Source organism: Chiloscyllium punctatum, unplaced genomic scaffold (genome assembly GCF_047496795.1).
Source record: "Chiloscyllium punctatum isolate Juve2018m unplaced genomic scaffold, sChiPun1.3 scaffold_629, whole genome shotgun sequence".
Taxonomy (NCBI): domain Eukaryota; kingdom Metazoa; phylum Chordata; class Chondrichthyes; order Orectolobiformes; family Hemiscylliidae; genus Chiloscyllium; species Chiloscyllium punctatum.
Window position 1 is genome coordinate 1179 of NW_027310363.1, and position 27611 is coordinate 28789.

The 27611-nt window shown below is 56.7% G+C and overlaps 1 long non-coding RNA gene across 1 annotated transcript in view; it reads right to left on the bottom strand.

Annotated features, from left to right (window-relative positions):
• Positions 1-212: 212 nt before the first annotated feature.
• The window catches only part of LOC140473523 (uncharacterized), an 89694-nt gene continuing 62295 nt past the window's right edge, over positions 213-27611 (bottom strand). Inside the window, exon 3 of the long non-coding RNA XR_011958392.1 lies at positions 213-311. This is a non-coding gene — a long non-coding RNA (uncharacterized lncRNA). The remainder of the gene's footprint in view (positions 312-27611) is intronic.

Below are 27611 nucleotides of genomic sequence, written 5' to 3' on the forward strand. Positions count from 1 at the left end.
CGGGAGTTACCAAGGAACCCACCCCGACCCAACGCCGCGACCTCTGCCCCCACCGGCCCCGAAACGAACAACCGCCCCCAGCCCACACCCGCACAGCCGCCATCTTGGATGGTGACCCACAGACAGAGACTGGCGCGCGGGGGGGGGGGGGGGGAGTGGGGGGTCACCCTGCAGCGAGGCAGGAGACTGAGGGAGGGTCCCGGGAAAACCCACCTCCTCCCACGCGGGGAACCGGTCCTCGGTCAGGATCGAGGTCTGAGCCTTTTTCTCGAAATAGCCGTGACAATCCACTTCGACGCAGCAATAAATATCTGTAACAGGACAACACGGGGGGGGGGGGGGGGGGTTAGATACACGGTCCTTACACCCCCCCCCCTCTCTCTGGGACCGGGGTGTGTTAGATACACTGTCCTTTCCCCCCTCTCTCTCTCTCTCTGGGACCGGGGTGTGTTAGATACACTGTCCTTTCCCCCCCTCTCTCTCTCTCTGGGACCGGGGTGTGTTAGATACACTGTCCTTTCCCCCCTCTCTCTATCTGGGACTGGGGTGTGTTAGATACACTGTCCTTTCCCCCCCTCTCTCTCTCTGGGACCGGGGTGTGTTAGATACACTGTCCTTTCCCCCCTCTCTCTCTCTGGGACCGGGGTGTGTTAGATACACTGTCCTTTCCCCCTCTCTCTTGGACCGGGGTGTGTTAGATACACTGTCCTTTCCCCCGTCTCTCTGGGACCGGGGTGTGTTAGATACACTGTCCTTTCCCCCCTCTCTCTCTCTCTCTCTGGGACCGGGGTGTGTTAGATACACTGTCCTTACCCCCCCCTCTCTCTGGGACCGGGGTGTGTTAGATACACTGTCCTTTCCCCCTCTCTCTCTCTGGGACCGGGGTGTGTTAGATACACTGTCCTTTCCCCCCCCTCTCTCTCTGGGACCGGGGTGTGTTAGATACACTGTCCTTTCCCCCCCCTCTCTCTCTCTCTCTGGGACCGGGGTGTGTTAGATACACTGTCCTTTCCCCCCTCTCTCTCTCTCTGGGACCGGGGTGTGTTAGATACACTGTCCTTTCCCCCCCTCTCTCTCTCTGGGACCGGGGTGTGTTAGATACACTGTCCTTTCCCCCCTCTCTCTCTCTGGGACCGGGGTGTGTTAGATACACTGTCCTTTCCCCCCTCTCTCTCTCTGGGACCGGGGTGTGTTAGATACACTGTCCTTTCCCCTCTCTCTCTCTCTGGGACCGGGGCGTGTTAGATACACTGTCCTTTCCCCTCTCTCTCTCTCTGGGACCGGGGTGTGTTAGATACACTGTCCGTTCCCCCCTCTCTCTCTCTGGGACCGGGGTGTGTTAGATACACTGTCCTTTCCCCTCTCTCTCTCTGGGACCGGGGCGTGTTAGATACACTGTCCTTTCCCCTCTCTCTCTCTCTGGGACCGGGGTGTGTTAGATACACTGTCCGTTCCCCCCTCTCTCGAGGACCGGGGTGTGTTAGATACACTGTCCTTTCCCCCATCTGTATAGGACCGGGGTGTGTTAGATACACTGTCCTTTCCCCCCTCTCTCTCTGGGACCGGGGTGTGTTAGATACACTGTCCTTTCCCCCCTCTCTCTCTCTGGGACCGGGATGTGTTAGATACACTGTCCTTTCCCCCCTCTCTCTCTCTGGGACCGGGATGTGTTAGATACACTGTCCTTTCCCCCCTCTCTCTCTCTCTGGGACCGGGGTGTGTTAGATACACTGTCCTTTCCCCCCTCTCTCTCTCTGGGACCGGGATGTGTCAGATACACTGTCCTTTCCCCCCCCTCTCTCTCTGGGACCAGGGTGTGTTAGATAAACTGTCCTTTCCCCCCTCTCTCTCTGGGACCGGGGTGTGTTAGATACACTGTCCTTTCCCCCCCTCTCTCTGGGACCGGGGTGTGTTAGATACACTGTCCTTTCCCCCCTCTCTCTCTGGGACCGGGGTGTGTTAGATACACTGTCCTTTCCCCCCTCTCTCTCTGGGACCGGGGTGTGTTAGATACACTGTCCTTTCCCCCCCTCTCTCTGGGACCGGGGTGTGTTAGATACACTGTCCTTTCCCCCCTCTCTCTCTGGGACCGGGGTGTGTTAGATACACTGTCCCTCCCCCCCGTCTCTCTCTATGGGACCGGGGTGTGTTAGATACACTGTCCTTTCCCCCCCTCTCTCTCTCTGGGACCGGGGTGTGTTAGATACACTGTCCTTTCCCCTCTCTCTCTCTCTGGGACCAGGGTGTGTTAGATACACTGTCCTTTCCCCCCTCTCTCTCTCTGGGACCGGGGTGTGTTAGATACACTGTCCATTTCCCCCTCTCTCTCTCTCTGGGACCGGGGTGTGTTAGATACACTGTCCTTTTCCCCCTCTCTCTCTCTCTGGGACCGGGGTGTGTTAGATACACTGTCCTTTCCCCTCTCTCTCTCTCTGGGACAAGTGTGTGTCAGATACACTGTCCTTTCCCCCCTCTCTCTCTCTGGGACCGGGGTGTGTTAGATACACTGTCCTTTCCCCCCTCTCTCTCTCTGGGACCGGGGTGTGTTAGATACACTGTCCTTTCCCCCCTCTCTCTGGGACCGGGGTGTGTTAGATACACTGTCCTTTCCCCCCTCTCTCAGGGACCGGGGTGTGTTAGATACACTGTCCTTTCCCCACTCTCTCTCTGGGACAGGGGTGTATTAGATACACTGTCCTTTCCCCCCCTCTCTCTCTGGGACCGGGGTGTGTTAGATACACTGTCCTTTCCCCCCGTCTCTCTCTGGGACCGGGGTGTGTTAGATACACTGTCCTTTCCCCCCCTCTCTCTCTGGGACCGGGGTGTGTTAGATACACTGTCCTTTCCCCCTCTCTCTCTCTGGGACCAGGGTGTGTTAGATACACTGTCCTTTTCCCCCTCTCTCTCTCTCTAGGACCGGGGTGTGTTAGATACACTGTCCTTTCCCCCCCTCTCTCTCTGGGACCGGGGTGTGTTAGATACACTGTCCTTTCCCCCCTCTCTCTCTGGGACCGGGGTGTGTTAGATACACTGTCCTTTCCCCCCTCTCTCGCTCTCTGGGACCGGGGTGTGTTAGATACACTGTCCTTTCCCCCCTCTCTCTCTCTGGGACCGGGAAGTGTCAGATACACTGTCCTTTCCCCCCTCTCTCTCTCTCTAGGACCGGGAGGTGTTAGATACACTGTCCTTTTCCCCCTCTCTCTCTCTCTGTGACCGGGGTGTGTTAGATACACTGTCCTTTCCCCTCTCTCTCTCTCTGGGACCAGGGTGTGTCAGATACACTGTCCTTTCCCCCCTCTCTCTCTCTGGGACCGGGGTGTGTTAGATACACTGTCCTTTCCCCCCCTCTCTCTCTGGGACCGGGGTGTGTTAGATACACTGTCCTTTCCCCCCTCTCTCTCTGGGACCGGGGTGTGTTAGATACACTGTCCTTTCCCCCCTCTCTCTCTGGGACCGGGGTGTGTTAGATACACTGTCCTTTCCCCCCTCTCTCGCTCTCTGGGACCAGGGTGTGTTAGATACATTGTCCTTTCCCCCCTCTCTCTCTCTCTAGGACCGGGAGGTGTTAGATACACTGTCCTTTTCCCCCTCTCTCTCTCTCTGTGACCGGGGTGTGTTAGATACACTGTCCTTTCCCCTCTCTCTCTCTCTGGGACCAGGGTGTGTCAGATACACTGTCCTTTCCCCCCTCTCTCTCTCTGGGACCGGGGTGTGTTAGATACACTGTCCTTTCCCCCCTCACTCTGGGACCGGGGTGTGTTAGATACACTGTCCTTTCCCCCCTATCTCTCTGGGACCGGGGTGTGTTAGATACACTGTCCTTTCCTCCCCCTCTCTCTGAGGGACCGGGCTCTGTTAGATACACTGTCCTTTCCCCACTCTCTCTCCGGGACCGGGGTGTATTAGATACACTGTCCTTTCCCCACTCTCTCTCTCTGGGACCGGGGTGTGTTAGATACACTGTCCTTTCCCCCCCTCTCTCTCTGGGACCGGGGTGTGTTAGATACACTGTCCTTTCCCCCCCTCACTCTCTGGGACCGGGGTGTGTTAGATACACTGTCCTTTCCCCCCTCTCTCTCTGGGACCGGGGTGTGTTAGATACACTGTCCTTTCCTCCCTCTCTCTCTCTGGGACCGGGGTGTATTAGATACACTGTCCTTTCCCCCCTCTCTCTCTCTGGGACCGGGGTGTGTTAGATACACTGTCCTTTCCCCTCTCTCTCTCTGGGACCGGGATGTGTTAGATACACTGTCCTTTCCCCCCCTCTCTCTCTCTGGGACCGGGGTGTGTTAGATACACTGTCCTTTCCCCCTCTCTCTCTCTGGGACCGGGGTGTGTTAGATACACTTTCCTTTCCCCCCTCTCTCTCTCTCTAGGACCGGGGTGTGTTAGATACACTGTCCTTTCCCCCCCTCTCTCTCTGGGACCGGGGTGTGTTAGATACACTGTCCTTTCCCCCCTCTCTCTCTGGGACCGGGGTGTGTTAGATACACTGTCCTTTCCCCCCTCTCTCTCTGGGACCGGGGTGTGTTAGATACACTGTCCTTTCACCCCCCTCTCTCTCTGGGACCGGGGTGTGTTAGATACACTGTCCTTTCCCCCCTCTCTCTCTCTGGGACCAGAGTATGTTAGATTCACTGTCCTTTCACCCCTCTCTCTCTCTGGGACCAGGGTGTGTTAGATACACTGTCCTTTCCCCCCCCTCTCTCTCTCTGGGACCGGGGTGTGTTAGATACACTGTCCTTTCCCCCCCCTCTCTCTCTCTGGGACCGGGGTGTGTTAGATACACTGTCCTTTCCCCCCCCCCTCTCTCTCTGGGACCGGGGTGTGTTAGATACACTGTCCTTTCCCCCCCCTCTCTCTCTCTGGGACCGGGGTGTGTTAGATACACTGTCCTTTCCCCCCTCTCTCTCTCTGGGACCAGGGTGTGTCAGATACACTGTCGTTTCCCCCCTCTCTCTCTCTCTGGGACCAGGGTGTGTTAGATACACTGTCCTTTCCCCCCTCTCTCTCTGGGACCGGGGTCTGTTAGATACACTGTCCTTTCCCCCCTCTCTCTCTCTGGGACCGGGGTGTGTTAGATACACTGTCCTTTCCCCCCTCTCTCTGGGACCGGGGTGTGTTAGATACACTGTCCTTTCCCCCCTATCTCTCTCTGGGACCGGGGTGTGTTAGATACACTGTCCTTTCCCCCCCATCTCTCTCTGGGACCGGGGTGTGTTAGATACACTGTCCTTTCCCCCCCATCTCCCTCTGGGACCGGGGTGTGTTAGATACACTGTCCTTTCCCCTCTCTCTCTCTCTTGGACCGGGGTGTGTTAGATACATTGTCCTTTCCCCCTCTCTCTCTCTGGGACCGGGGTGTGTTAGATACACTGTCCTTTCCCCCACCGTCTCTCTCTCTGGGACCGGGGTGTGTTAGATACACTGTCCTTTCCCCCTTCTCTCTCTCTGGGACCGGGGTGTGTTAGATACACTGTCCTTTCCCCCACCGTCTCTCTCTCTGGGACCGGGGTGTGTTAGATACACTGTCCTTTCCCCCTCTCGCTCTGGGACCGGGGTGTGTTAGATACGGTGTCCTTTCCCCCCTCTCTCTCTCTGGGACCGGGGTGTGTTAGATACACTGTCCTTTCCCCCTTCTCTCTCTCTGGGACCGGGGTGTGTTAGAGACACTGTCCTTTCCCCTCTCTCTCTCTCTGGGACCGGGGTGTGTTAGATACACTGTCCTTTCCCCCACTGTCTCTCTCTCTGGGACCTGGGTGCGTTAGATAAACTGTCCGTTCCCCCCCTCTCTCTAGGACCGGGGTGTGTTAGATACACTGTCCTTTCCCCCATCTCTATAGGACCGGGGTGTGTTAGATACACTGTCCTTTCCCCCCCTCTCTCTCTGGGACCGGGGTGTGTTAGATACACTGTCCTTTCCCCCCTCTCTCTCTCTGGGACCGGGGTGTGTTAGATACACTGTCCTTTCCTCCCCCTCTCTCTCTGGGACCGGGCTGTGTTAGATACACTGTGCTTTCCCCCCTCTCTCTCTCTCTCTGGGACCGGGGTGTGTTAGATACACTGTCCTTTCCCCCCTCTCTCTCAGGGACCGGGGTGTGTTAGATACACTGTCCTTTCCCCCCTCTCTCTGGGACCGGGGTGTGTTAGATACACTGTCCTTTCCCCCCTATCTCTCTGGGACTGGGGTGTGTTAGATACACTGTCGTTTCCTCCCCCTCTCTCTTAGGGACCGGGCTGTGTTAGATACACTGTCCTTTCCCCACTCTCTCTCTGGGACCGGGGTGTATTAGATACACTGTCCTTTCCCCCCCTCTCTCTCTCTGGGACCGGGGTGTGTTAGATACACTGTCCTTTCCCCCCCTCTCTCTCTCTGGGACCGGGGTGTGTTAGATACACTGTCCTTTCCACCTCTCTCTCTCTGGGACCGGGGTGTGTTAGATACACTGTCCTTTCCCCTCTCTCTCTCTCTGGGACCGGGGTGTGTTAGATACACTGTCCTTTCCCCCCTCTCTCTCTCTGGGACCGGGGTGTGTTAGATACACTGTCCTTTCCCCCTCTCTCTCTGGGACCGGGGTGTGTTAGATACACTGTCCTTTCCCCCCTCTCTCTCTCTGGGACCGGGGTGTGTTAGATACACTGTCCTTTCCCCCTCTCTCTCTGGGACCGGGGTGTGTTAGATACACTGTCCTTTCCCCCCTCTCTCTCTGGGACCGGGGTGTGTTAGATACACTGTCCTTTCCCCCCTCTCTCTCTGGGACCGGGGTGTGTTAGATACACTGTCCTTTCACCCCCCTCTCTCTCTGGGACCGGGGTGTGTTAGATACACTGTCCTTTCCCCCCTCTCTCTCTCTGGGACCAGAGTATGTTAGATACACTGTCCTTTCACCCCTCTCTCTCTCTGGGACCAGGGTGTGTTAGATACACTGTCCTTTCCCCCCCCTCTCTCTCTCTGGGACCGGGGTGTGTTAGATACACTGTCCTTTCCCCCCCCCTCTCTCTCTGGGACCGGGGTGTGTTAGATACACTGTCCTTTCCCCCCCCTCTCTCTCTCTGGGACCGTGGTGTGTTAGATACACTGTCCTTTCCCCTCTCTCTCTCTCTGGGACCAGGGTGTGTCAGAGACACTGTCGTTTCCCCCCTCTCTCTCTCTGGGACCGGGGTGTGTTAGATACACTGTCCTTTCCCCCCTCTCTCTCTCTGGGACCGGGGTGTGTTAGATACACTGTCCTTTCCCCCCTCTCTCTGGGACCGGGGTGTGTTAGATACACTGTCCTTTCCCCCCTCTCTCTCTCTGGGACCGGGGTGTGTTAGATACACTGTCCTTTCCCCCCCATCTCTCTCTGGGACCGGGGTGTGTTAGATACACTGTCCTTTCCCCCCCATCTCTCTCTGGGACCGGGGTGTGTTAGATACACTGTCCTTTCCCCTCTCTCTCTCTCTTGGACCGGGGTGTGTTAGATACATTGTCCTTTCCCCCTCTCTCTCTCTGGGACCGGGGTGTGTAAGATACACTGTCCTTTCCCCCACCGTCTCTCTCTCTGGGACCGGGGTGTGTTAGATACACTGTCCTTTCCCCCTTCTCTCTCTCTGGGACCGGGGTGTGTTCGATACACTGTCCTTTCCCCCCCTCTCTCTCTCTGGGACCGGGGTGTGTTAGATACACTGTCCTTTCCCCCTTCTCTCTCTCTGGGACCGGGGTGTGTTAGAGACACTGTCCTTTCCCCTCTCTCTCTCTCTGGGACCGGGGTGTGTTAGATACACTGTCCTTTCCCCCACTGTCTCTCTCTCTGGGACCGGGGTGTGTTAGATACACTGTCCTTTCCCCCATCTCTATAGGACCGGGGTGTGTTAGATACACTGTCCTTTCCCCCCCTCTCTCTCTGGGACCGGGGTGTGTTAGATACACTGTCCTTTCCCCCCTCTCTCTCTCTGGGACCGGGGTGTGTTAGATACACTGTCGTTTCCTCCCCCTCTCTCTCTGGGACTGGGCTGTGTTAGATACACTGTCCTTTCCCCCCTCTCTCTCTCTCTCTGGGACCGGGGTGTGTTAGATACACTGTCCTTTCCCCCCTCTCTCTCAGGGACCGGGGTGTGTTAGATACACTGTCCTTTCCCCCCTCTCTCTCTCGGGACCGGGGCGTGTTAGGTACACTGCCCTTTCCCCCCTCTCTCTCTCTGGGACTGGGGTGTGTTAGATACACTGTCCTTTCCCCCCTCTCTCTCTCTCTGGGACCGGGGTGTGTTAGATACACTGTCCTTTCCCCCCTCTCTCTCTCGGGGACCGGGGTGTGTTAGATACACTGTCCTTTCCCCCCTCTCTCTCTCTGGGACTGGGGTGTGTTAGATACACTGTCCTTTCCCCCCCCTCTCTCTGGGACTGGGGTGTGTTAGATACACTGTCCTTTCCCCCCCCTCTCTCTGGGACCGGGGTGTGTTAGATACACTATCCTTTCCCCCCCCTCTCTCTGGGACCGGGGTGTGTTAGATGCACTATCCTTTCCCCCCTCTCCCTCTCTCTCTGGGACCGGGGTGTGTTAGATACACTGTCCTTTCCCCTCTCTCTCTCTGGGACCGGGGTGTGTTAGATACACTGTCCTTTCCCCCCACACTCTCTCTCTCTGGGACTGGGGTGTGTTGATACAGTGTCCTTTCCCCCTCTCTCTCTCTCTCTGGGAACGGGATGTGTTAGATACACTGTCCTTTCCCCCCCTCTCTCTCTGGGACCGGGGTGTGTTAGATACACTGTCCTTTCCCCCCTCTCTCTCTCTCTCTGGGACCGGGGTGTGTTAGATACAATGTCCTTTCCCCCCCTCTCTCTCTGTCTCTGGGGCCGGGGTGTGTTAGATACACTGTCCTTTCACCCCCTCTCTCTCTGGGACCGGGGTGTGTTAGATACACTGTCCTTTCCCCCCTCTCTCTCTCTGGGACCGGGGTGTGTTATATACACTGTCCTTTCCCCCCGTCTCTCTCTGGGACCGGGGTGTGTTAGATACACTGTCCTTTCCCCCCTCTCTCTCTCTGGGACCGGGGTGTGTTAGATACACTGTCCTTTCCCCCCCTCTCTCTGGGACCGGGGTGTGTTAGATACACTGTCCTTTCCCCCCTCTCTCTATCTGGGACTGGGGTGTGTTAGATACACTGTCCTTTCCCCCCTCTCTCTCTGGGACCGGGGTGTGTTAGATACACTGTCCTTTCCCCCCTCTCTCTCTCTCTGGGACCGGGGTGTGTTAGATACAGTGTCCTTTCCCCCCTCTCTCTCTCTCTGGGACCGGGGTGTGTTAGATACACTGTCCTTTCCCCCACCGTCTCTCTCTCTGGGACCGGGGTGTGTTAGATACACTGTCCTTTCCCCCCCTCTCTCTCTCTGGGACCGGTGTGTGTTAGATACACTGTCCTTTCCCCTCTCTCTCTCTCTGGGACCGGGGTGTGTTAGATACACTGTCCTTTCCCCCCTCTCTCTCTGGGACCGGGGTGCGTTAGATACACTGTCCTCTCCCCCCCTCTCTCTCTGGGACCGGGGTGTGTTAGATACACTGTCCTTTCCCCCCTCTCTCTCTCTCTGGGACCGGGGTGTGTTAGATACACTGTCCTTTCCCCTCTCTCTCTCTCGGGGACCGGGGTGTGTTAGATACACTGTCCGTTACCCCCTCTCTCTCTGGGACCGGGGTGCGTTAGATACACTGTCCTTTCCCCCCTCTCTCTCTCTGGGACCGGGGTGTGTTAGATAAACTGTCCTTTCCCCCCTCTCTCTCTCTCTGGGACCGGGGTGTGTTAGATACACTGTCCTTTCCCCCCTCTCTCTCGGACCGGGGTGTGTTAGATACACTGTCCTTTCCCCCCTCTCTCTAGGACCGGGGTGTGTTAGATACACTGTCCTTTCCCCTCTCTCTCTCTGGGACCGGGGTGTGTTAGATACACTGTCCTTTCCCCCATCTCTATAGGACCGGGGTGTGTTAGATACACTGTCCTTTCCCCCCTCTCTCTCTGGGACCGGGGTGCGTTAGATACACTGTCCTTTCCCCTCTCTCTCTCTGGGACCGGGGAATGTTAGATACACTGTCCTTTCCCCCCTCTCTCTGGGACCGGGGTGTGTTAGATACACTGTCCTTTCCCCCCTCTCTCTCTGGGACCGGGGTGTGTTAGATACACTGTCCTTTCCCCCCTCTCTCTCTCTGGGACCGGGGTGTGTTAGATACACTGTCCTTTCCCCCCTCTCTCTCTCTGGGACCGGGGTGTGTTAGATAAACTGTCCTTTCCCCCCTCTCTCTCTCTGGGACCGGGGTGTGTTAGATACACTGTCCTTTCCCCCCTCTCTCTCTCTGGGACCGGGGTGTGTTAGATAAACTGTCCTTTCCCCCCTCTCTCTCTGGGACCGGGGTGTGTTAGATACACTGTCCTTTCCCCCCTCTCTATAGGACCGGGGTGTGTTAGATATACTGTCCTTTCCCCCCTCTCTCTCTCTGGGACCGTGGTGTGTTTGATACACTGTCCTTTCCCCCCTCTCTCTCTGGGACATGGGTGTGTTAGATACACTGTCCTTTCCCCCCTCTCTCTCTGGGACCGGGGTGTGTTAGATACACTGTCCTTTCCGCCCCCCTCTCTCCCTGGGACCGGGGTGTGTTAGATACACTGTCCTTTCCCCCCTCTCTCTCTCAGGGACCGGGGTGTGTTCGATACACTGTCCTTTCCCCCCTCTCTCTCTCTGGGACCGGGGTGTGTTAGATACACTGTCCTTTCCCCCCTCTCTCTCTCTGGGACCAGGGTGTGTCAGATACACTGTCCATTCCCCCCTCTCTCTCTCTGGGACCGGCGTGTGTTAGATACTCTGTCCTTTCCCCCCTCTCTCTCTCTCTGGGACCGGGGTGTGTTAGATAAACTGTCCTTTCCCCCACCGTCTCTCTCTCTGGGACCGGGGTGTGTTAGATACACTGTCCTTTCCCCCCCTCTCTCTCTCTGGGACCGGGGTGTGTTAGATACACTGTCCTTTCCCCTCTCTTTCTCTCTGGGACCGGGGTGTGTTCGATACACTGTCCTTTCCCCCCTCTCTCTCTGGGACCGGGGTGCGTTAGATACACTGTCCTTTCCCCCCTCTCTCTAGGACCGGGGTGTGTTAGATACACTGTCCTTTCCCCGCTCTCTCTCTGGGACCGGGGTGTGTTAGATACACTGTCCTTTCCCCCCTCTCTCTCGGACCGGGGTGTGTTAGATACACTGTCCTTTCCCCCCTCTCTCTCAGGGACCGGGGTGTGTTAGATACACTGTCCTTTCCCCCCTCTCTCTCTCTCTGGGACCGGGGTGTGTTAGATACACTGTCCTTTCCCCCCTCTCTCTAGGACCGGGGTGTGTTCGATACACTGTCCTTTCCCCCCTCTCTCTCTCTCTCTCTCTCTGGGACCGGGGTGTGTTAGATACACTGTCCTTTCCCCCCTCTCTGTCTGGGACCGGGGTGTGTTAGATACACTGTCCTTTCCCCCCTCTCTCTCTCTCTGGGACCGGGGTGTGTTAGATACACTGTCCTTTCCCCCACTGTCTCTCTCTCTGGGACCGGGGTGTGTTAGATACACTGTCCTTTCCCCCCCTCTCTCTCTCTGGGACCGGTGTGTGTTAGATACACTGTCCTTTCCCCTCTCTCTCTCTCTGGGACCGGGGTGTGTTAGATACACTGTCCTTTCCCCCCTCTCTCTCTGGGACCGGGGTGCGTTAGATACACTGTCCTTTCCCCCCCTCTCTCTCTGGGACCGGGGTGTGTTAGATACACTGTCCTTTCCCCCCTCTCTCTCTCTCTAGGACCGGGGTGTGTTAAATACACTGTCCTTTCACCCCTCTCTCTAGGTCCGGGGTGTGTTAGACACACTGTCCTTTCCCCCCTCTCTCTCTCTGGGACCGGGGTGTGTTAGATAAACTGTCCTTTCCCCCCTCTCTCTCTCTCTGGGACCGGGGTGTGTTTGATACACTGTCCTTTCCCCCCTCTCTCTCGGACCGGGGTGTGTTAGATACACTGTCCTTTCCCCCCCCTCTCTCTCTCTAGGACCGGGGTGTGTTAGATACACTGTCCTTTCCCCCCCATCTCTCTCTGGGACCGGGGTGTGTTAGATACACTGTCCTTTCCCCTCTCTCTCTCTCTTGGACCGGGGTGTGTTAGATACATTGTCCTTTCCCCCTCTCTCTCTCTGGGACCGGGGTGTGTAAGATACACTGTCCTTTCCCCCACCGTCTCTCTCTCTGGGACCGGGGTGTGTTAGATACACTGTCCTTTCCCCCTTCTCTCTCTCTGGGACCGGGGTGTGTTAGATACACTGTCCTTTCCCCCTTCTCTCTCTCTGGGACCGGGGTGTGTTAGATACACTCTCCTTTCCCCCCTCTCTCTCTCTGGGACCGGGGTGTGTTAGATACACTGTCCTTTCCCCCCTCTCTCTCTCTGGGACCGGGGTGTGTTAGATACACTGTCCTTTCCCCCCCATCTCTCTCTGGGACCGGGGTGTGTTAGATACACTGTCCTTTCCCCCCCATCTCCCTCTGGGACCGGGGTGTGTTAGATACACTGTCCTTTCCCCTCTCTCTCTCTCTTGGACCGGGGTGTGTTAGATACATTGTCCTTTCCCCCTCTCTCTCTCTGGGACCGGGGTGTGTTAGATACACTGTCCTTTCCCCCACCGTCTCTCTCTCTGGGACCGGGGTGTGTTAGATACACTGTCCTTTCCCCCTTCTCTCTCTCTGGGACCGGGGTGTGTTAGATACACTGTCCTTTCCCCCACCGTCTCTCTCTCTGGGACCGGGGTGTGTTAGATACACTGTCCTTTCCCCCTCTCGCTCTGGGACCGGGGTGTGTTAGATACGGTGTCCTTTCCCCCCTCTCTCTCTCTGGGACCGGGGTGTGTTAGATACACTGTCCTTTCCCCCTTCTCTCTCTCTGGGACCGGGGTGTGTTAGAGACACTGTCCTTTCCCCTCTCTCTCTCTCTGGGACCGGGGTGTGTTAGATACACTGTCCTTTCCCCCACTGTCTCTCTCTCTGGGACCTGGGTGCGTTAGATAAACTGTCCGTTCCCCCCCTCTCTCTAGGACCGGGGTGTGTTAGATACACTGTCCTTTCCCCCATCTCTATAGGACCGGGGTGTGTTAGATACACTGTCCTTTCCCCCCCTCTCTCTCTGGGACCGGGGTGTGTTAGATACACTGTCCTTTCCCCCCTCTCTCTCTCTGGGACCGGGGTGTGTTAGATACACTGTCCTTTCCTCCCCCTCTCTCTCTGGGACCGGGCTGTGTTAGATACACTGTGCTTTCCCCCCTCTCTCTCTCTCTCTGGGACCGGGGTGTGTTAGATACACTGTCCTTTCCCCCCTCTCTCTCAGGGACCGGGGTGTGTTAGATACACTGTCCTTTCCCCCCTCTCTCTGGGACCGGGGTGTGTTAGATACACTGTCCTTTCCCCCCTATCTCTCTGGGACTGGGGTGTGTTAGATACACTGTCGTTTCCTCCCCCTCTCTCTTAGGGACCGGGCTGTGTTAGATACACTGTCCTTTCCCCACTCTCTCTCTGGGACCGGGGTGTATTAGATACACTGTCCTTTCCCCCCCTCTCTCTCTCTGGGACCGGGGTGTGTTAGATACACTGTCCTTTCCCCCCCTCTCTCTCTCTGGGACCGGGGTGTGTTAGATACACTGTCCTTTCCACCTCTCTCTCTCTGGGACCGGGGTGTGTTAGATACACTGTCCTTTCCCCTCTCTCTCTCTCTGGGACCGGGGTGTGTTAGATACACTGTCCTTTCCCCCCTCTCTCTCTCTGGGACCGGGGTGTGTTAGATACACTGTCCTTTCCCCCTCTCTCTCTGGGACCGGGGTGTGTTAGATACACTGTCCTTTCCCCCCTCTCTCTCTCTGGGACCGGGGTGTGTTAGATACACTGTCCTTTCCCCCTCTCTCTCTGGGACCGGGGTGTGTTAGATACACTGTCCTTTCCCCCCTCTCTCTCTGGGACCGGGGTGTGTTAGATACACTGTCCTTTCCCCCCTCTCTCTCTGGGACCGGGGTGTGTTAGATACACTGTCCTTTCACCCCCCTCTCTCTCTGGGACCGGGGTGTGTTAGATACACTGTCCTTTCCCCCCTCTCTCTCTCTGGGACCAGAGTATGTTAGATACACTGTCCTTTCACCCCTCTCTCTCTCTGGGACCAGGGTGTGTTAGATACACTGTCCTTTCCCCCCCCTCTCTCTCTCTGGGACCGGGGTGTGTTAGATACACTGTCCTTTCCCCCCCCCTCTCTCTCTGGGACCGGGGTGTGTTAGATACACTGTCCTTTCCCCCCCCTCTCTCTCTCTGGGACCGTGGTGTGTTAGAAACACTGTCCTTTCCCCTCTCTCTCTCTCTGGGACCAGGGTGTGTCAGAGACACTGTCGTTTCCCCCCTCTCTCTCTCTGGGACCGGGGTGTGTTAGATACACTGTCCTTTCCCCCCTCTCTCTCTCTGGGACCGGGGTGTGTTAGATACACTGTCCTTTCCCCCCTCTCTCTGGGACCGGGGTGTGTTAGATACACTGTCCTTTCCCCCCTCTCTCTCTCTGGGACCGGGGTGTGTTAGATACACTGTCCTTTCCCCCCCATCTCTCTCTGGGACCGGGGTGTGTTAGATACACTGTCCTTTCCCCCCCATCTCTCTCTGGGACCGGGGTGTGTTAGATACACTGTCCTTTCCCCTCTCTCTCTCTCTTGGACCGGGGTGTGTTAGATACATTGTCCTTTCCCCCTCTCTCTCTCTGGGACCGGGGTGTGTAAGATACACTGTCCTTTCCCCCACCGTCTCTCTCTCTGGGACCGGGGTGTGTTAGATACACTGTCCTTTCCCCCTTCTCTCTCTCTGGGACCGGGGTGTGTTAGATACACTGTCCTTTCCCCCCCTCTCTCTCTCTGGGACCGGGGTGTGTTAGATACACTGTCCTTTCCCCCTTCTCTCTCTCTGGGACCGGGGTGTGTTAGAGACACTGTCCTTTCCCCTCTCTCTCTCTCTGGGACCGGGGTGTGTTAGATACACTGTCCTTTCCCCCACTGTCTCTCTCTCTGGGACCGGGGTGTGTTAGATACACTGTCCTTTCCCCCATCTCTATAGGACCGGGGTGTGTTAGATACACTGTCCTTTCCCCCCCTCTCTCTCTGGGACCGGGGTGTGTTAGATACACTGTCCTTTCCCCCCTCTCTCTCTCTGGGACCGGGGTGTGTTAGATACACTGTCGTTTCCTCCCCCTCTCTCTCTGGGACTGGGCTGTGTTAGATACACTGTCCTTTCCCCCCTCTCTCTCTCTCTCTGGGACCGGGGTGTGTTAGATACACTGTCCTTTCCCCCCTCTCTCTCAGGGACCGGGGTGTGTTAGATACACTGTCCTTTCCCCCCTCTCTCTCTCGGGACCGGGGCGTGTTAGGTACACTGCCCTTTCCCCCCTCTCTCTCTCTGGGACTGGGGTGTGTTAGATACACTGTCCTTTCCCCCCTCTCTCTCTCTCTGGGACCGGGGTGTGTTAGATACACTGTCCTTTCCCCCCTCTCTCTCTCGGGGACCGGGGTGTGTTAGATACACTGTCCTTTCCCCCCTCTCTCTCTCTGGGACTGGGGTGTGTTAGATACACTGTCCTTTCCCCCCCCTCTCTCTGGGACTGGGGTGTGTTAGATACATTGTCCTTTCCCCCCCCTCTCTCTGGGACCGGGGTGTGTTAGATACACTATCCTTTCCCCCCCCTCTCTCTGGGACCGGGGTGTGTTAGATGCACTATCCTTTCCCCCCTCTCCCTCTCTCTCTGGGACCGGGGTGTGTTAGATACACTGTCCTTTCCCCTCTCTCTCTCTGGGACCGGGGTGTGTTAGATACACTGTCCTTTCCCCCCACACTCTCTCTCTCTGGGACTGGGGTGTGTTGATACAGTGTCCTTTCCCCCTCTCTCTCTCTCTCTGGGAACGGGATGTGTTAGATACACTGTCCTTTCCCCCCCTCTCTCTCTGGGACCGGGGTGTGTTAGATACACTGTCCTTTCCCCCCTCTCTCTCTCTCTCTGGGACCGGGGTGTGTTAGATACAATGTCCTTTCCCCCCCTCTCTCTCTGTCTCTGGGGCCGGGGTGTGTTAGATACACTGTCCTTTCACCCCCTCTCTCTCTGGGACCGGGGTGTGTTAGATACACTGTCCTTTCCCCCCTCTCTCTCTCTGGGACCGGGGTGTGTTATATACACTGTCCTTTCCCCCCGTCTCTCTCTGGGACCGGGGTGTGTTAGATACACTGTCCTTTCCCCCCTCTCTCTCTCTGGGACCGGGGTGTGTTAGATACACTGTCCTTTCCCCCCCTCTCTCTGGGACCGGGGTGTGTTAGATACACTGTCCTTTCCCCCCTCTCTCTATCTGGGACTGGGGTGTGTTAGATACACTGTCCTTTCCCCCCTCTCTCTCTGGGACCGGGGTGTGTTAGATACACTGTCCTTTCCCCCCTCTCTCTCTCTCTGGGACCGGGGTGTGTTAGATACAGTGTCCTTTCCCCCCTCTCTCTCTCTCTGGGACCGGGGTGTGTTAGATACACTGTCCTTTCCCCCACCGTCTCTCTCTCTGGGACCGGGGTGTGTTAGATACACTGTCCTTTCCCCCCCTCTCTCTCTCTGGGACCGGTGTGTGTTAGATACACTGTCCTTTCCCCTCTCTCTCTCTCTGGGACCGGGGTGTGTTAGATACACTGTCCTTTCCCCCCTCTCTCTCTGGGACCGGGGTGCGTTAGATACACTGTCCTCTCCCCCCCTCTCTCTCTGGGACCGGGGTGTGTTAGATACACTGTCCTTTCCCCCCTCTCTCTCTCTCTAGGACCGGGGTGTGTTAGATACACTGTCTTTCCCCCCTCTCTCTAGGACCGGGGTGTGTTAGATACACTGTCCTTTCCCCCCTCTCTCTATCTGGGACTGGGGTGTGTTAGATACACTGTCCTTTCCCCCCTCTCTCTCTGGGACCGGTGTGTGTTAGATACACTGTCCTTTCCCCTCTCTCTCTCTCGGGGACCGGGGTGTGTTAGATACACTGTCCGTTCCCCCCTCTCTCTCTGGGACCGGGGTGCGTTAGATACACTGTCCTTTCCCCCCTCTCTCTCTCTGGGACCGGGGTGTGTTAGATAAACTGTCCTTTCCCCCCTCTCTCTCTCTCTGGGACCGGGGTGTGTTAGATACACTGTCCTTTCCCCCCTCTCTCTCGGACCGGGGTGTGTTAGATACACTGTCCTTTCCCCCCTCTCTCTAGGACCGGGGTGTGTTAGATACACTGTCCTTTCCCCTCTCTCTCTCTGGGACCGGGGTGTGTTAGATACACTGTCCTTTCCCCCATCTCTATAGGACCGGGGTGTGTTAGATACACTGTCCTTTCCCCCCTCTCTCTCTGGGACCGGGGTGCGTTAGATACACTGTCCTTTCCCCTCTCTCTCTCTGGGACCGGGGAATGTTAGATACACTGTCCTTTCCCCCCTCTCTCTGGGACCGGGGTGTGTTAGATACACTGTCCTTTCCCCCCTCTCTCTCTGGGACCGGGGTGTGTTAGATACACTGTCCTTTCCCCCCTCTCTCTCTCTGGGACCGGGGTGTGTTAGATACACTGTCCTTTCCCCCCTCTCTCTCTCTGGGACCGGGGTGTGTTAGATAAACTGTCCTTTCCCCCCTCTCTCTCTCTGGGAACGGGGTGTGTTAGATACACTGTCCTTTCCCCCCTCTCTCTCTCTGGGACCGGGGTGTGTTAGATAAACTGTCCTTTCCCCCCTCTCTCTCTGGGACCGGGGTGTGTTAGATACACTGTCCTTTCCCCCCTCTCTATAGGACCGGGGTGTGTTAGATATACTGTCCTTTCCCCCCTCTCTCTCTCTGGGACCGTGGTGTGTTTGATACACTGTCCTTTCCCCCCTCTCTCTCTGGGACATGGGTGTGTTAGATACACTGTCCTTTCCCCCCTCTCTCTCTGGGACCGGGGTGTGTTAGATACACTGTCCTTTCCGCCCCTCTCTCTCTGGGACCGGGGTGTGTTAGATACACTGTCCTTTCCCCCCTCTCTCTCTCAGGGACCGGGGTGTGTTCGATACACTGTCCTTTCCCCCCTCTCTCTCTCTGGGACCGGGGTGTGTTAGATACACTGTCCTTTCCCCCCTCTCTCTCTCTGGGACCAGGGTGTGTCAGATACACTGTCCATTCCCCCCTCTCTCTCTCTGGGACCGGCGTGTGTTAGATACTCTGTCCTTTCCCCCCTCTCTCTCTCTCTGGGACCGGGGTGTGTTAGATAAACTGTCCTTTCCCCCACCGTCTCTCTCTCTGGGACCGGGGTGTGTTAGATACACTGTCCTTTCCCCCCCTCTCTCTCTCTGGGACCGGGGTGTGTTAGATACACTGTCCTTTCCCCTCTCTTTCTCTCTGGGACCGGGGTGTGTTCGATACACTGTCCTTTCCCCCCTCTCTCTCTGGGACCGGGGTGCGTTAGATACACTGTCCTTTCCCCCCTCTCTCTAGGACCGGGGTGTGTTAGATACACTGTCCTTTCCCCGCTCTCTCTCTGGGACCGGGGTGTGTTAGATACACTGTCCTTTCCCCCCTCTCTCTCGGACCGGGGTGTGTTAGATACACTGTCCTTTCCCCCCTCTCTCTCAGGGACCGGGGTGTGTTAGATACACTGTCCTTTCCCCCCTCTCTCTCTCTCTGGGACCGGGGTGTGTTAGATACACTGTCCTTTCCCCCCTCTCTCTAGGACCGGGGTGTGTTCGATACACTGTCCTTTCCCCCCTCTCTCTCTCTCTCTCTCTCTGGGACCGGGGTGTGTTAGATACACTGTCCTTTCCCCCCTCTCTGTCTGGGACCGGGGTGTGTTAGATACACTGTCCTTTCCCCCCTCTCTCTCTCTCTGGGACCGGGGTGTGTTAGATACACTGTCCTTTCCCCCACTGTCTCTCTCTCTGGGACCGGGGTGTGTTAGATACACTGTCCTTTCCCCCCCTCTCTCTCTCTGGGACCGGTGTGTGTTAGATACACTGTCCTTTCCCCTCTCTCTCTCTCTGGGACCGGGGTGTGTTAGATACACTGTCCTTTCCCCCCTCTCTCTCTGGGACCGGGGTGCGTTAGATACACTGTCCTTTCCCCCCCTCTCTCTCTGGGACCGGGGTGTGTTAGATACACTGTCCTTTCCCCCCTCTCTCTCTCTCTAGGACCGGGGTGTGTTAAATACACTGTCCTTTCACCCCTCTCTCTAGGTCCGGGGTGTGTTAGACACACTGTCCTTTCCCCCCTCTCTCTCTCTGGGACCGGGGTGTGTTAGATAAACTGTCCTTTCCCCCCTCTCTCTCTCTCTGGGACCGGGGTGTGTTTGATACACTGTCCTTTCCCCCCTCTCTCTCGGACCGGGGTGTGTTAGATACACTGTCCTTTCCCCCCCCTCTCTCTCTCTAGGACCGGGGTGTGTTAGATACACTGTCCTTTCCCCCCCATCTCTCTCTGGGACCGGGGTGTGTTAGATACACTGTCCTTTCCCCTCTCTCTCTCTCTTGGACCGGGGTGTGTTAGATACATTGTCCTTTCCCCCTCTCTCTCTCTGGGACCGGGGTGTGTAAGATACACTGTCCTTTCCCCCACCGTCTCTCTCTCTGGGACCGGGGTGTGTTAGATACACTGTCCTTTCCCCCTTCTCTCTCTCTGGGACCGGGGTGTGTTAGATACACTGTCCTTTCCCCCTTCTCTCTCTCTGGGACCGGGGTGTGTTAGATACACTCTCCTTTCCCCCCTCTCTCTCTCTGGGACCGGGGTGTGTTAGATACACTGTCCTTTCCCCCCCTCTCTCTCTCTGGGACCGGGGTGTGTTAGATACACTGTCCTTTCCCCCTTCTCTCTCTCTGGGACCGGGGTGTGTTAGAGACACTGTCCTTTCCCCTCTCTCTCTCTCTGGGACCGGGGTGTGTTAGATACACTGTCCTTTCCCCCACTGTCTCTCTCTCTGGGACCGGGGTGTGTTAGATACACTGTCCGTTCCCCCCTCTCTCTAGGACCGGGGTGTGTTAGATACACTGTCCTTTCCCCCCTCTCTCTAGGACCGGGGTGTGTTAGATACACTGTCCTTTCCCCCATCTCTATAGGACCGGGGTGTGTTAGATACACTGTCCTTTCCCCCCCTCTCTCTCTGTCTCTGGGGCCGGGGTGTGTTAGATACACTGTCCTTTCACCCCCTCTCTCTCTGGGACCGGGGTGTGTTAGATACACTGTCCTTTCCCCCCTCTCTCTCTCTGGGACCGGGGTGTGTTATATACACTGTCCTTTCCCCCCGTCTCTCTCTGGGACCGGGGTGTGTTAGATACACTGTCCTTTCCCCCCTCTCTCTCTCTGGGACCGGGGTGTGTTAGATAAACTGTCCTTTCCCCCCCTCTCTCTGGGACCGGGGTGTGTTAGATACACTGTCCTTTCCCCCCTCTCTCTATCTGGGACTGGGGTGTGTTAGATACACTGTCCTTTCCCCCCTCTCTCTCTGGGACCGGGGTGTGTTAGATACACTGTCCTTTCCCCCCTCTCTCTCTCTCTGGGACCGGGGTGTGTTAGATACACTGTCCTTTCCCCCCTCTCTCTCTCTCTGGGACCGGGGTGTGTTAGATACACTGTCCTTTCCCCCCTCTCTCTCTCTCTGGGACCGGGGTGTGTTAGATACACTGTCCTTTCCCCCCTCTCTCTCTGGGACCGGGGTGTGTTAGATACACTGTCCTTTCCCCCCTCTCTCTCTCTCTGGGACCGGGGTGTGTTAGATTCACTGTCCTTTCCCCCACCGTCTCTCTCTCTGGGACCGGGGTGTGTTAGATACACTGTCCTTTCCCCCCCTCTCTCTCTCTGGGACCGGTGTGTGTTAGATACACTGTCCTTTCCCCTCTCTCTCTCTCTGGGAGCGGGGTGTGTTAGATACACTGTCCTTTCCCCCCTCTCTCTCTGGGACCGGGGTGCGTTAGATACACTGTCCTCTCCCCCCCTCTCTCTCTGGGACCGGGGTGTGTTAGATACACTGTCCTTTCCCCCCTCTCTCTCTCTCTAGGACCGGGGTGTGTTAGATACACTGTCTTTCCCCCCTCTCTCTAGGACCGGGGTGTGTTAGATACACTGTCCTTTCCCCCCTCTCTCTATCTGGGACTGGGGTGTGTTAGATACACTGTCCTTTCCCCCCTGTCTCTCTGGGACCGGTGTGTGTTAGATACACTGTCCTTTCGCCTCTCTCTCTCTCTGGGACCGGGGTGTGTTAGATACACTGTCCTTTCCCCCCTCTCTCTCTGGGACCGGGGTGCGTTAGATACACTGTCCTTTCCCCCCCTCTCTCTCTGGGACCGGTGTGTGTTAGATACACTGTCCTTTCCCCTCTCTCTCTCTCGGGGACCGGGGTGTGTTAGATACACTGTCCTTTCCCCCCTCTCTCTCTGGGACCGGGGTGCGTTAGATACACTGTCCTTTCCCCCCTCTCTCTCTCTGGGACCGGGGTGTGTTAGATAAACTGTCCTTTCCCCCCTCTCTCTCTCTCTGGGACCGGGGTGTGTTAGATACACTGTCCTTTCCCCCCTCTCTCTCGGACCGGGGTGTGTTAGATACACTGTCCTTTCCCCCCTCTCTCTAGGACCGGGGTGTGTTAGATACACTGTCCTTTCCCCCCTCTCTCTAGGACCGGGGTGTGTTAGATACACTGTCCTTTCCCCCCTCTCTCTCTCTAGGACCGGGGTGTGTTAGATACACTGTCCTTTCCCCCCTCTCTCTCTCTGGGACCGGGGTGTGTTAGATACACTGTCCTTACCCCCCTCTCTCTGGGACCGGGGTGTGTTAGATACACTGTCCTTTCCCCTCTCTCTCTCTCTGGGACCGGGGTGCGTTAGATAAACTGTCCTTTCCCCCCCCTCTCTCTCTCTGGGACCGGGGTGTGTTAGATACACTGTCCTTTCCCCCCTCTCTCTGGGACCGGGGTGTGTTAGATACACTGTCCTTTCCCCCCTCTCTCTCGGACCGGGGTGTGTTAGATACACTGTCCTTTCCCCCCTCTCTCTCGGACCGGGGTGTGTTAGATACACTGTCCTTTCCCCCCTCTCTCTAGGACCGGGGTGTGTTAGATACACTGTCCTTTCCCCCATCTCTATAGGACCGGGGTGTGTTAGATATACTGTCCTTTCCCCCCCTCTCTCTCTCTGGGACCGGGGTGTGTTAGATACACTGTCCTTTCCCCCCTCTCTCTCTCTGGGACCGGGGTGTGTTAGATACACTGTCCTTTCCCCCCTCTCTCTCTCTGGGACCGGGGTGTGTTAGATAAACTGTCCTTTCCCCCCTCTCTCTCTGGGACCGGGGTGTGTTAGATACACTGTCCTTTCCCCCCTCTCTATAGGACCGGGGTGTGTTAGATATACTGTCCTTTCCCCCCTCTCTCTCTCTGGGACCGGGGTGTGTTAGATACACTGTCCTTTCCCCCCTCTCTCTAGGACCGGGGTGTGTTAGATACACTGTCCTTTCCCCCCTCTCTCTCTGGGACCGGGGTGTGTTAGATACACTGTCCTTTCCCCCCTCTCTCTAGGACCGGGGTGTGTTTGATACACTGTCCTTTCGCCCCCCTCTCTCCCTGGGACCGGGGTGTGTTAGATACACTGTCCTTTTCCCCCTCTCTCTCTCAGGGACCGGGGTGTGTTCGATACACTGTCCTTTCCCCCCTCTCTCTCTCTGGGACCGGGGTGTGTTAGATACACTGTCCTTTCCCCCCTCTCTCTCTCTGGGACCAGGGTGTGTCAGATACACTGTCCATTCCCCCCTCTCTCTCTCTGGGACCGGGGTGTGTTAGATACTCTGTCCTTTCCCCCCTCTCTCTCTGTCTGGGACCGGGGTGTGTTAGATAAACTGTCCTTTCCCCCACCGTCTCTCTCTCTGGGACCGGGGTGTGTTAGATACACTGTCCTTTCCCCCCCTCTCTCTCTCTGGGACCGGTGTGTGTTAGATACACTGTCCTTTCCCCTCTCTCTCTCTCTGGGACCGGGGTGTGTTAGATACACTGTCCTTTCCCCCCTCTCTCTCTGGGACCGGGGTGCGTTAGATACACTGTCCTTTCCCCCCCTCTCTCTCTGGGACCGGGGTGTGTTAGATACGGTGTCCTTTCCCCCCTCTCTCTCTCTGGGACCGGGGTGTGTTAGATACACTGTCCTTTCCCCCTTCTCTCTCTCTGGGACCGGGGTGTGTTAGAGACACTGTCCTTTCCCCTCTCTCTCTCTCTGGGACCGGGGTGTGTTAGATACACTGTCCTTTCCCCCACTGTCTCTCTCTCTGGGACCTGGGTGCGTTAGATAAACTGTCCGTTCCCCCCCTCTCTCTAGGACCGGGGTGTGTTAGATACACTGTCCTTTCCCCCATCTCTATAGGACCGGGGTGTGTTAGATACACTGTCCTTTCCCCCCCTCTCTCTCTGGGACCGGGGTGTGTTAGATACACTGTCCTTTCCCCCCTCTCTCTCTCTGGGACCGGGGTGTGTTAGATACACTGTCCTTTCCTCCCCCTCTCTCTCTGGGACCGGGCTGTGTTAGATACACTGTGCTTTCCCCCCTCTCTCTCTCTCTCTGGGACCGGGGTGTGTTAGATACACTGTCCTTTCCCCCCTCTCTCTCAGGGACCGGGGTGTGTTAGATACACTGTCCTTTCCCCCCTCTCTCTGGGACCGGGGTGTGTTAGATACACTGTCCTTTCCCCCCTATCTCTCTGGGACTGGGGTGTGTTAGATACACTGTCGTTTCCTCCCCCTCTCTCTTAGGGACCGGGCTGTGTTAGATACACTGTCCTTTCCCCACTCTCTCTCTGGGACCGGGGTGTATTAGATACACTGTCCTTTCCCCCCCTCTCTCTCTCTGGGACCGGGGTGTGTTAGATACACTGTCCTTTCCCCCCCTCTCTCTCTCTGGGACCGGGGTGTGTTAGATACACTGTCCTTTCCACCTCTCTCTCTCTGGGACCGGGGTGTGTTAGATACACTGTCCTTTCCCCTCTCTCTCTCTCTGGGACCGGGGTGTGTTAGATACACTGTCCTTTCCCCCCTCTCTCTCTCTGGGACCGGGGTGTGTTAGATACACTGTCCTTTCCCCCTCTCTCTCTGGGACCGGGGTGTGTTAGATACACTGTCCTTTCCCCCCTCTCTCTCTCTGGGACCGGGGTGTGTTAGATACACTGTCCTTTCCCCCTCTCTCTCTGGGACCGGGGTGTGTTAGATACACTGTCCTTTCCCCCCTCTCTCTCTGGGACCGGGGTGTGTTAGATACACTGTCCTTTCCCCCCTCTCTCTCTGGGACCGGGGTGTGTTAGATACACTGTCCTTTCACCCCCCTCTCTCTCTGGGACCGGGGTGTGTTAGATACACTGTCCTTTCCCCCCTCTCTCTCTCTGGGACCAGAGTATGTTAGATACACTGTCCTTTCACCCCTCTCTCTCTCTGGGACCAGGGTGTGTTAGATACACTGTCCTTTCCCCCCCCTCTCTCTCTCTGGGACCGGGGTGTGTTAGATACACTGTCCTTTCCCCCCCCCTCTCTCTCTGGGACCGGGGTGTGTTAGATACACTGTCCTTTCCCCCCCCTCTCTCTCTCTGGGACCGTGGTGTGTTAGATACACTGTCCTTTCCCCTCTCTCTCTCTCTGGGACCAGGGTGTGTCAGAGACACTGTCGTTTCCCCCCTCTCTCTCTCTGGGACCGGGGTGTGTTAGATACACTGTCCTTTCCCCCCTCTCTCTCTCTGGGACCGGGGTGTGTTAGATACACTGTCCTTTCCCCCCTCTCTCTGGGACCGGGGTGTGTTAGATACACTGTCCTTTCCCCCCTCTCTCTCTCTGGGACCGGGGTGTGTTAGATACACTGTCCTTTCCCCCCCATCTCTCTCTGGGACCGGGGTGTGTTAGATACACTGTCCTTTCCCCCCCATCTCTCTCTGGGACCGGGGTGTGTTAGATACACTGTCCTTTCCCCTCTCTCTCTCTCTTGGACCGGGGTGTGTTAGATACATTGTCCTTTCCCCCTCTCTCTCTCTGGGACCGGGGTGTGTAAGATACACTGTCCTTTCCCCCACCGTCTCTCTCTCTGGGACCGGGGTGTGTTAGATACACTGTCCTTTCCCCCTTCTCTCTCTCTGGGACCGGGGTGTGTTAGATACACTGTCCTTTCCCCCCCTCTCTCTCTCTGGGACCGGGGTGTGTTAGATACACTGTCCTTTCCCCCTTCTCTCTCTCTGGGACCGGGGTGTGTTAGAGACACTGTCCTTTCCCCTCTCTCTCTCTCTGGGACCGGGGTGTGTTAGATACACTGTCCTTTCCCCCACTGTCTCTCTCTCTGGGACCGGGGTGTGTTAGATACACTGTCCTTTCCCCCATCTCTATAGGACCGGGGTGTGTTAGATACACTGTCCTTTCCCCCCCTCTCTCTCTGGGACCGGGGTGTGTTAGATACACTGTCCTTTCCCCCCTCTCTCTCTCTGGGACCGGGGTGTGTTAGATACACTGTCGTTTCCTCCCCCTCTCTCTCTGGGACTGGGCTGTGTTAGATACACTGTCCTTTCCCCCCTCTCTCTCTCTCTCTGGGACCGGGGTGTGTTAGATACACTGTCCTTTCCCCCCTCTCTCTCAGGGACCGGGGTGTGTTAGATACACTGTCCTTTCCCCCCTCTCTCTCTCGGGACCGGGGCGTGTTAGGTACACTGCCCTTTCCCCCCTCTCTCTCTCTGGGACTGGGGTGTGTTAGATACACTGTCCTTTCCCCCCTCTCTCTCTCTCTGGGACCGGGGTGTGTTAGATACACTGTCCTTTCCCCCCTCTCTCTCTCGGGGACCGGGGTGTGTTAGATACACTGTCCTTTCCCCCCTCTCTCTCTCTGGGACTGGGGTGTGTTAGATACACTGTCCTTTCCCCCCCCTCTCTCTGGGACTGGGGTGTGTTAGATACATTGTCCTTTCCCCCCCCTCTCTCTGGGACCGGGGTGTGTTAGATACACTATCCTTTCCCCCCCCTCTCTCTGGGACCGGGGTGTGTTAGATGCACTATCCTTTCCCCCCTCTCCCTCTCTCTCTGGGACCGGGGTGTGTTAGATACACTGTCCTTTCCCCTCTCTCTCTCTGGGACCGGGGTGTGTTAGATACACTGTCCTTTCCCCCCACACTCTCTCTCTCTGGGACTGGGGTGTGTTGATACAGTGTCCTTTCCCCCTCTCTCTCTCTCTCTGGGAACGGGATGTGTTAGATACACTGTCCTTTCCCCCCCTCTCTCTCTGGGACCGGGGTGTGTTAGATACACTGTCCTTTCCCCCCTCTCTCTCTCTCTCTGGGACCGGGGTGTGTTAGATACAATGTCCTTTCCCCCCCTCTCTCTCTGTCTCTGGGGCCGGGGTGTGTTAGATACACTGTCCTTTCACCCCCTCTCTCTCTGGGACCGGGGTGTGTTAGATACACTGTCCTTTCCCCCCTCTCTCTCTCTGGGACCGGGGTGTGTTATATACACTGTCCTTTCCCCCCGTCTCTCTCTGGGACCGGGGTGTGTTAGATACACTGTCCTTTCCCCCCTCTCTCTCTCTGGGACCGGGGTGTGTTAGATACACTGTCCTTTCCCCCCCTCTCTCTGGGACCGGGGTGTGTTAGATACACTGTCCTTTCCCCCCTCTCTCTATCTGGGACTGGGGTGTGTTAGATACACTGTCCTTTCCCCCCTCTCTCTCTGGGACCGGGGTGTGTTAGATACACTGTCCTTTCCCCCCTCTCTCTCTCTCTGGGACCGGGGTGTGTTAGATACAGTGTCCTTTCCCCCCTCTCTCTCTCTCTGGGACCGGGGTGTGTTAGATACACTGTCCTTTCCCCCACCGTCTCTCTCTCTGGGACCGGGGTGTGTTAGATACACTGTCCTTTCCCCCCCTCTCTCTCTCTGGGACCGGTGTGTGTTAGATACACTGTCCTTTCCCCTCTCTCTCTCTCTGGGACCGGGGTGTGTTAGATACACTGTCCTTTCCCCCCTCTCTCTCTGGGACCGGGGTGCGTTAGATACACTGTCCTCTCCCCCCCTCTCTCTCTGGGACCGGGGTGTGTTAGATACACTGTCCTTTCCACCCTCTCTCTCTCTCTAGGACCGGGGTGTGTTAGATACACTGTCTTTCCCCCCTCTCTCTAGGACCGGGGTGTGTTAGATACACTGTCCTTTCCCCCCTCTCTCTATCTGGGACTGGGGTGTGTTAGATACACTGTCCTTTCCCCCCTCTCTCTCTGGGACCGGTGTGTGTTAGATACACTGTCCTTTCCCCTCTCTCTCTCTCGGGGACCGGGGTGTGTTAGATACACTGTCCGTTCCCCCCTCTCTCTCTGGGACCGGGGTGCGTTAGATACACTGTCCTTTCCCCCCTCTCTCTCTCTGGGACCGGGGTGTGTTAGATAAACTGTCCTTTCCCCCCTCTCTCTCTCTCTGGGACCGGGGTGTGTTAGATACACTGTCCTTTCCCCCCTCTCTCTCGGACCGGGGTGTGTTAGATACACTGTCCTTTCCCCCCTCTCTCTAGGACCGGGGTGTGTTAGATACACTGTCCTTTCCCCTCTCTCTCTCTGGGACCGGGGTGTGTTAGATACA